At 43.3% G+C, this 9,053-nt stretch overlaps 1 protein-coding gene across 2 annotated transcripts in view; it reads left to right on the top strand.

Annotated features, from left to right (window-relative positions):
• Positions 1-138: 138 nt before the first annotated feature.
• The window catches only part of LOC102434156 (up-regulator of cell proliferation), a 29,013-nt gene continuing 20,098 nt past the window's right edge, over positions 139-9,053 (top strand). Inside the window, exon 1 of one of the 2 annotated variants that reach the window (XM_023747568.1) lies at positions 139-364. The gene's annotated coding sequence lies outside the window, so the exon portion shown is untranslated. The remainder of the gene's footprint in view (positions 365-9,053) is intronic. The other variant, XM_023747570.1, reaches the window with a different exon arrangement.

Below are 9,053 nucleotides of genomic sequence, written 5' to 3'. Positions count from 1 at the left end.
GCGCGGGGTCCGGAGGCCGCCGGGAGGGGGCGCTCTAGGTCAGCAGCGAGCGCGCAGCCCCGGCGCGCGGCCCCGTCCGGCTTCCGGGCGCCCTCCCGGCTGCGGCGTAGTGGCTCTCGTCCCGCTTGGAACGTGGCTGTAAGTATTGCCGCCCTGTCAGGTGCGGGTGGAGGTGTTCACCGCCCTCGCCGCGGGACACACGGCACGGCCGCGGGCGCAGCGGGGCTGCGATGTGCGCTCCCAGGTCTGCGCGGCGGTTTTGACGCGGCCTCACACCGCGCACATCCTTTCCCTTTCCCGAGACCTGCCGGCACCCAGGACCGAGCGTTTGAAACTGGGCGAGGAACAATTCGGGTGCCACAAAGTAAGTTTAACGGGTTGCAATCAGCAGAAAAACAATAAAATAGAATACAGAGTATCAGTGCGTCTCACTTGGTAAGGATTGTGTAGATTTTGTTGTGCGTGTATAGATATTCACCCTCCAACTGAGACGCCTTGGAGACTGAGCCGAGGTGCAGTATAATTAGGACAGAGGTGTCATCCGAGCCTGTCTCTGGCCAAGCAGGACACGTGGACACTGCGTGTGCGCACTCGGAACATAAAATGCATCAGACATTCCCGTGGGCCCCAGACAGGTCACTGGCGTCCATTCTCATTCCTCTCTCTACACACAACTTCATGAACTGCCGCTCAAATGTGAGTCTTATCTTGACGCGTCCTTGCCTGACACGCTGCGAGGATGCCCTGTGTTCTACGAGGATCACATGCATCCACTGTCACCAGGCCCCTCAGAACCAGTACCGTCCGCCTGGCTTACTGCCAGCGGTTCCATCCCTGCCCTGTCGCATTCCTTCACTCCGGGCCACCCCTTCCCCCAAAGCAGAGCCTGGGTAAGCGCCTCCCCGCCCCCAATGGCTCCTTGTTTAGTTCCTGTTGGTCATCCATGGCCACTTGGTTTACCTGGCTGTGCCCTCATAGAACAAATGACCCTAAATTTTTATAAATGTTTATTTATTCCTTTAAGACTATAAATCTGAATTACAATGATGGTTATCTCTGGGTGGTGACTTTACTTAAGATGTTAACTTCCAAAATTTCCTCAGAGAATTTGCATCACTTGTTTAATCAGAAAAAGGAAAACATTTGTGTTGAATAGCAAATGAAAATTTCATTTCTATTTCCTGTTGGTAGCTTAATGCATAGCTTTCTAAACTTTTTACATAAAGTTTTATGCATAGTTTTTTTAAATTTGAAAGTAGTTTTAAATGTACAGAAGTGTTGAAAATATTTTTAAAAATTAAAAAATGGATAAATTGGATTTTATAAAAATGTAAAAGTTTTGTTCTTTAAACAGCACCATCAAGGAAGCAAAAAGACACCCCACAGAATGGGAGCAAGTATTTGCAATTTGATAAGGGTTCAGTATCCAGAATACATAAAGTAACTCTTATAATGTAATAAAAATAAGACAAACTATTAAAAAGTGGGCAAATTATTTGAATAGGAATTTCTTTAAAGAAGATATAGAAAATGGCCATTAGGCACATAACACAAAAAAGGTCAACATCCTTAGTTATTAGGGAAATGCAAATCAAAGCCACAGTGAAATACCATTTCATATCCTAATGTGCCTCTAATCCAAAGGACAGACAATGACAATTTGGGGAGGATGTGGAGACACCGGAAGCCTCACGCTCTCGCTGGTGGGAATGTAAAATGGTGCGGCCACTTTGGAAAACAGTGTGGCAGCTCCTTAAAAAGCTGAACACAATTATATGACCTAGCAATTCCATTCTTAGGTATATACCCAAGAGAAATTAAAACATGTCCATACAGAAACTTAAACACATCTACTTATATAAAACCCTGGGTGTAACATCACAGCCAGAAGCACGACAAACCGGAAGGAAGTCAGTTCTGGAAGTCAGTTCTGCAGGGGCTGTGCCCTCCCCCAGCTGTCCCCAACCCCCCCCCCAGGGCGAGGTTTCAGGCAGGAACCCGCCCTCCCAGCCGAGTGTGGAAGTACTGAGTCCGGCCTTCAAACCAGACCCTGACAGTAGGGAGGAGGTAGCCCCATTCCTCACAGAATCCACAGGTGGCCAGCTTGCTGTCAGGGGCCTGCCAGCTAGGAATCCTATTCACCTGCATATCTGTATAAAGTTGTTTTTTTTTTTTTTAACATTTTTTAAATTGATTTTTTACAGAGAGGAAGGGAGAGGGGTAGGGAGTCAGAAACATCAGTGAGGGAGAAACATTGATCAGCTGCCTCCTGCACACCCCCCACTGGGGATGTGCCTGCAACCAAGTTACGTGCCCTTGACTGGAATCGAACCCGGGACCCTTTAGTCCACAGTCCAACACTCTATCCACTGAGCCAAACCGGTCAGGGCAGTATAAAGTTTTAATATATTATATTAGAGGTCGTGGTAGTACTGTTTTACCCACAGCGTCTACAGGAATTGCTGCAAATTTTCTTCTCGGTGGAAGCATCTTTCATTCCTAATATAAATTACCAATTCCATTAAATGAAACTTCAATTTCTAGACTCAATATAAAAGAGTGAAGTTGCTGAAACTATTAAAAAGGCCCAACTTCTCATTATTGATGAATGCACCATGGCATCCAGTCATGCTATAAACGCCATAGACAGATTACTAAGAGAAATTATGAGTCTAAATGTTGTATTTGGTGGGAAAGTTCTCCTTCTTGGAGGGGATTTTCAACAATGTCTCAGTATTGTACCGCATGCTATGTGATCGGCCATAGTACAAATGAGTTTAAAGTACTGCAATGTTTGGGGATGTTTCAGAATGTTGTTTCTTACAACAAATATGAGATCAGAGGATTCTGCTTATAGTGGATGGTTAGTAAAACTTGGAGATGGCAAACTTGATAGCAGTTTTCATTTAGGAATGGATATTATTGAAATCCCCTGTGAAATGATTTGTAATGGATCTATTATTGAAGCTACCTTTGGAAATACTATATCTATAGATAATATTAAAAATATATCTAAACGTGCAATTCTTTGTCCAAAAAATGAGCATGTTCAAAAAGTAAATGAAGAAATTTTGGATATACTCGATGGAGATTTTCACACATATTTGAGTGATGATTCCATTGATTCCACAGATGATGCTGAAAAGGAAAATTTTCCCATTGAATTTCTTAATAGTATTACTCCTTCGGGAATGCCATGTCATAAATTAAAATGGAAAGTGGGTGCAATCATCATGCTATTGAGAAATCTCAATAGTAAATGGGGTCTTTGTAATGGTACCAGATTTATTATCAAAAGATTATGACCTAACATTATCGAAGCTGAAGTATTAACAGGATCTGCAGAGGGAGAGGTTGTTCTGATTCCAAGAATTAATTTGTCCCCATCTGACACTGGCCTCCCATTTAAATTGATTCGATGACGGTTTCCCGTGATGCCAGCATTTGTGATGACTATTAATAAATCACAAGGACAAACTCTAGACAGAGTAGGCATATTCCTACCTGAACCCGTTTTCGCACATGGTCAGTTATATGTTGCTTTCTCTCGAGTTTGAAGAGCATGTGACGTTACAGTTAAAGTTCAAAATACTTCATCACAAGGGAAATTAGTTAAGCACTCTGAAAGTGTTCTCACTCTTAATGTGGTGTACAGGGAGATATTAGAATAAGTTTAATCACTTTATCAGTCATTGTTTGCATCACTGTTGTTTTTATATGTTTTTGTTTTCATATCATGTTTTTGTCGTTTTTACATCATGCCTCTTGTTATATCCTTTTGTTACTGTTTATTATTAGTAAATTTATATATTATTTTCATGTACATTTTACTAATTTCCTTTCATCTCTCACACTTCTATTATAGAGAAAGGGCAAATAGCACTATTAAAATATCTCCGCTAATTAATTCCCTTTTAATGTGCATGAATTTCGTGCACCGGGCTACTAGTGTGTTTATAAGCTGCATTATGCATTCTAACCAAAAGGTCAAAGCAACCCAAATGTTGACTTGATAAACAAAAATGTGATATATCCACCTAATGGAAATTTTTGGCAATAAGAAAGACTGAAGTACCAATATGTGCTACAACATGGATATATTAGATTCTTGGGGCTGTCATAACAAAGTACCACAAACCGGGTGGCTTAACAGAAATTTATTGTCTCACACAGTTTGGGGGCTAGAAGTCTGAAACCAAGTTATTGACAGGGCTGGTTCCTTCTTGGGGCTGTGAGGTAGAACATTTCCAGGCCTCTCTTAGCTCCTGGCGGCCCAGGCAGTCCTTGGCTTGTGGATGGTGTCCTGCCTGTGCCTTGATGTCGTCTTCATGTCTATCTCTGTGTCCAAATGCCCCCCTTTTCATAAGGACTCAATCATATTGGGTTAGGGCACCCCCCTGACCTGATCTATTTGCAAGACCCAATTTTCAAATAAATTCACATTCACAGGTACCGGGGGTTAAGATTCCAAAATATTCTTTTGGAGACACAATTCAATATATAGCAATGGATGAACCTTGAAAACATAACCCTAAATGAAAGAAGCCAGTCACAAAAGGCCAAATATTGTATGATTCCATTTATATGAAATATTCAGAATAGGCAACTGTATAAAGACTGTAGTTTAGTGGTCACCTAGGGCTGAGGGAGTGAAGGAATAGGCAATGGTTGCTAATTGGAAAATTATATGTCTGTAAAGCTGTTTAAATTGTAACAACAATAACACACAGAATTCTTGTATGCCCTTTACCCAGTTCCCCCTAACATTAGCATATTATATAACTGTAATACAATTATTCAGAAAATTAACATCTGTGTAATACTATGAACTATTTACAGACTTTATTCAAATTTCACTAATTGTCTAACTAAGGTCCTTTTTCTGGTTCAGGAGCCGACTTAGGATCCCGTGATGCATTTGTTCGTCTTGTCCCTCTAGCTTCCTGCCATCTTAGGCAGTTCTTTAGTTACTTCTTTGTCTTTGATGACCTTGACACTTTTGAAGAGTATTGGAGAGTTATTTTGTGGACTGTCCCTCAGTTTGGGTTTTCCGATTGATGAGCCAGTCTATGCATTTACAGAAGATTGTCTCAGAGGTGACCTGTGCCCTTCGCAGGGCCTTGCATCAGCGGGTAGTGACATTGGTAAGTATGACTGGTTAAGTCTGAGCACTTCTTGACATTTTTCAGATTTCTCCATTGTGAATATTTTTTAAAAATTCATTTTAAAAAAGTAACTGTGTGGAGAAACTTAAAAATTTTCTAAGAAGGTAGATCTAGTCTATGCAAAGCTGCAAATCACTGGCGACTCCAGAGTCCCACACCAGGAGTCCTACCAGCAGGTTCTCCAGTACAACCGCCCAGGCCAGAAGGCAGACTCCTGGTGCTTCCTGCTCCGCCATCCCCCCCAGTCCTGTAGCTCTCTCTGTCGCTCAGTTCCACACGTGCCCTGACTGGAGTGCTTCATGGAAGATTTTTGCGTCTGTGTTTGTCGGAGAGATTAATGTGCAGTTTCCCGTGTTCGGATGGTCTTTGTGTGGTTTTGGTTTTCAGGGTAGTGCTGTCCTCATAAAATGGGTTGGGAAGCCTCTCCTTCTCTGCTTTTTTGGGAAGATAATGTTAGAATTGGTTCTTCTTTAAATGTTTGGTAGAAGTACCCGTGAAGCCATCTGACCCACAGTTTTCTGTTTTGGCAGGTTTTTAAAAATTTTTTATTACTAAGTCAGTGCCTTTACTTATTATAAATCTATTCAGATTTTCCATTTCTTCATTATTTCAGTTAGGGTTGATTGTGTTTCCAGGAAACCTTTTTTTTTTTCAGTTAGTTATCAAAGTTGTTGCATAACTGTTCATATTACTCTATTACAGTTCTTTTTATTTCTGTAAATCATTAGTAATGTCCCCACTTCCATTTCTGGTTTTAGTAATTTGAGTCCTCTCTCCTTTTTTCTTTTTCTTTTTAATTTTATTTATTGATTGTAGCGATAGGAAGAGAGATAGATAGAGAGAGAGAGAATTGATTTGTTCTTCCACTTATTTATGCACTCATTAGTTGCTTCTTGTACATGTGCCCTGACTGGAGATCAAACCTGCAACCTTGGCTTATAGGGACGATGCTGTAACCAACTGAGCTACCCGGCCAGGGCTCTCTCCTTTTTTCTTAGGGAGTTTAGCAAGATTTGTTAATTTTGTTGATATTTTAAAAGAACAAACTATTATTTTAATTGATTCTTCTCTATTGTTTTTCTAGTCTCTATTTTTTCTTTGCTCTAATGTTCAATATTTCCTTCCTTTTATTTACTTTGGATTTGGTTTGCTCTTAATTTTTTTGTTCCTTATGGCATAGAGTTAAGTTGTTGATTTGACATCTTTTTTTTTTTTAATCCTCACACAAGGATATTTTTTTTTATTTGAGAGAGAGAGAGAGAGGAAGGGGGGGGAAGTCAGTGTGAGAGAGAAACATTGATCGGCAACATACCCTGACCAAGGATCAAACCTGCAACCCAGGTATGTGCCCTGACCAGGAATCAAACCCACAACCTTTTGTTGTACGGATGAAGCTCCAACTGAGCCATTCAGTCAGGGCTGTTTGTTTTTGTTTTTTATATCCCACATATGAGTGAAATAACATGGTTCTCATCCTTTCTGTCTGACTTATTTCACTTAGCTTGATACTCAAGATTTATCCATGGTGTCACAAATGGCAGTATTCCATCTTTTTCATGGCTAAGTGGTATATTCCCTTGTACCATATCTTCATCCAGTCATCAGTTGAAGGACACTTAGGTCCTCTCCATGTCCTGGCTATTGCGAATAATGCTGCAGTGAATGTAGGGGTGCATGTATCTTTATAAATGTCTTCAAATTTTTTTGGGTAGATCCCCAGAAGAGGAATTGCTGGGTAGCTCTCTTCTTCATATTAGTATAGCTTTCTTTTGGTTAATATTTGCATGGGATATCTTTTTCCATTCTTTTACTGTCTACCTTTTTCTATCATTAGATCTAAAGTGAGTTTCTTTAGAGTGTAGACTGTATATATTCAAATAGTTTTTATTTATTTTTTAATATTTTTTATTGATTTCAGAGAGGAAGAGAGAGGGAGATATAGAAACAGCAATGATGAGAGAATCATTGATTGGCTGTCTGCTGCACACCCCCCTACTGGGGATCGAACCTACAACTTGGGCATGTGCCCTTGACTGGAATCAAACCCGGGACTCTTCAGTCCACAGGCCGACGCTGTATCCATTGAGCCAAATCAGCTAGGGCTCGAATCATTTTCTAAAAATCCATTCTGCCAATCTCTGCCGTTTGATTAGATAGTTTAATCCATTTCCATTGAAATAATTACTGATGAGAAGGAATTACTGCCATTTTGCTGTTTTTTTGTTTGTTTGTTTTTAAATATATTTTATTAATTTTTTACAGAGAGGAAGGGAGAGGAATAGAGAGCTAGAAACATTGATGAGAGAGAAACATTGACCAGCTGCCTCCTGCACACCCCGGACTGGGGATGTGCCTGCAACCAAGGTACATGCCCTTGACTGGAATCGAACCTGGGACCCTTCAGTCTGCAGGCCGATGCTCTATCCACTGAGCCAAACCAGTCAGGGCCATTTTGCTGTTTTTTAAAAATATTCTTCCAGCCCTGCTGATGTGACTCAGTGGTTAAATGTCGACCTATGAACCAGGAGGTTATGGTTTGATTCCTGATCAGGGTACATGCCGGGTTGCGGGCTGGATCCCTATTGTAGGGGTGTGCAGGAGGCAGCCGATCAATGATTCTCTCTCATCATTGATGTTTCTCTCCCTCTCCTTCACTCTCTGAAATCAATTAAGGAAAAAAAAGTTCTTCCACCTACAACCAGAACCAAAGTCCCTCCCTCCCCCCTAACCTCGCCTTTCCTACTGGGAACCAAAGAAGCTGGACTTAATGGGAACTCCTCCACCACCACCCTTTCAGAGCCGAAGGTCTGCTGCCCAGGAAGGCCCTGTGCTGACCCCTCACCACAACATCAATGGTCAGCCCTTCCATTCCTGTTCCCCACCCCGTTTTTCAGCCCCCATATCCCCTTGAACTACAGACAGCAGAGCAGACAGGGCCTCTGGACCAGGGCCACTAGGACCCTGGGGAAGGATGGGCAATAGCAAGTAAAAAGGCCCCCAAACCCCCCTGTCCTTGTGAAGACGGCTCTTCCTTGCCTGAGTGTTTGCTTGGTTCCACTCTGTTCAAAGTCCCTACAAAACGGGTGCGGATAGTTTCTGGTTGTGTTCTCCATGTTTCTGTGGAGAGAGAGCTTGGGACTTGCTCGTCTGCCATTGGGGGGAAGACTGGTTTTTAGCCTATGAAATGGCGACGATCAGCAAACATGTGGAATGGATAGAGTTTTGGGAAACTGGCCCCGTCATCCATGTTGGTGACTTTGCTGGGGCACATGTATGTGTGTGTGTGGTATGTATGTGTGTGTGGTATCTACACGTGGGTGTACGTGTACTGGGACTTATGTTTGTGTGTGTACAGAGACATGGTATCTGAAAAGATTAAAATCCTGGTATCATCTGACCTGGACATTCAGCCCCTGGAAGCTTGGCCGGAGGCGATGACCCCAGACCAGCGTGGGAAGTTGGGCGGCACCGACAGGCGGTTTGGCAGGAGCACCCGCAGCAGATGTGCCGCCGGGGCTGGTGCGCACAGGACGGCCCGGCGGCGGTGAAATGCCTCCCGCCCATTAGCACACGTCCAGAAACAACACTTAATTCCCGTGAACTCATACTAATTATTAAAGATGTATCTTAAAGCCAGCGAGTCATTGAAGAAATTACCCGACCTCCCTCACTCCAGCGGTTGCCCCTCCCCAGAACCTTCCTAACCCCGTCCCCGAGGATTCCCATCCCGGCCCCCCGCCCCCCAACACCCCCCTCGGCCCCCCTACACCCCCCCCGCCCCCCGCCCGCTCCGCCCCCTCGGGCCCCCGCGCGCCTCCCGCGCCCCCGCCCTCCCAGCTCCGCCGCCCGGAGCGCAACGCGAGCAGCCGGTGCCGCGCGAGCCCCTCC

The sequence above is a fragment of the Myotis lucifugus genome, unplaced genomic scaffold (assembly GCF_000147115.1).
Source record: "Myotis lucifugus unplaced genomic scaffold, Myoluc2.0 scaffold_913, whole genome shotgun sequence".
Classification (NCBI taxonomy): Eukaryota; Metazoa; Chordata; class Mammalia; order Chiroptera; family Vespertilionidae; genus Myotis; species Myotis lucifugus.
This window is presented reverse-complemented; position numbering and strand designations above follow the sequence as displayed.